At 38.1% G+C, this 672-nt stretch overlaps 1 protein-coding gene across 1 annotated transcript in view; it reads right to left on the reverse strand.

The window, feature by feature from the left end:
- NPR3 (natriuretic peptide receptor 3) overlaps positions 1 to 672 on the reverse strand; it is a 35705-nt gene that overhangs the window by 10137 nt on the left and 24896 nt on the right. The gene's annotated exons all lie outside the window — the stretch shown is intronic.

The following is a 672-nucleotide window of genomic DNA, read 5'->3' on the forward strand; positions in this document are numbered from 1 at the left end:
TGGGGCAACTTGTTTCAGCTGTCATGGTGAAAAACCTCTTCCTTGTATTCTGTTTGAAACTTTTCTTTCAGTCTATGCCCTTATCTACAAAGAGCATGGCTACAACCTCTTCTGGTGTAAGTAAAACAGGTTCTGGAAATCCATCAAACAATACCAATTTACTCTGATAAAGGTCCAACCTAACTATGACGAAGAGACTGCAAGACTTTGCTTATATGCTGTATCACCTCAGTATTCTCAAATGTGATCCTCCACTGCTTGACACCAAACGTGGCCATTTACACCACCGCAAGTCAAACAGGCATTGTTTTACATCCATGTTACTCAAACTACATGACTAACCCAGGCACAAAGCAATAGAGAATCAGGTTCTCTAATGACTGTAAATCAGAAGAGAGAAGTCAGATATTCAGCCAGAGTATGAATTCCCCTCAACACACCTAATGATAGTAAATATACAACAGATTAACACATCTACATTTATCTAGTCTCGGTTCCTGTTCAGTCACATCAGGAATGTTTAAATTTACTGTGATTTTCAAAAAGTAGTGGTCATCAAAGGATTTACTGTCAGGCATCTATGTTTCAATGTAACAATACAATAACAAATAATTGCACATTTGATTACTACAGGGAAACAGAACGGATACAACCCATTGGCTGTGAAAGCAA

This window comes from Pterocles gutturalis, unplaced genomic scaffold (genome assembly GCF_000699245.1).
Source record: "Pterocles gutturalis isolate BGI_N339 unplaced genomic scaffold, ASM69924v1 scaffold1592, whole genome shotgun sequence".
Taxonomy (NCBI): Eukaryota; Metazoa; Chordata; class Aves; order Pterocliformes; family Pteroclidae; genus Pterocles; species Pterocles gutturalis.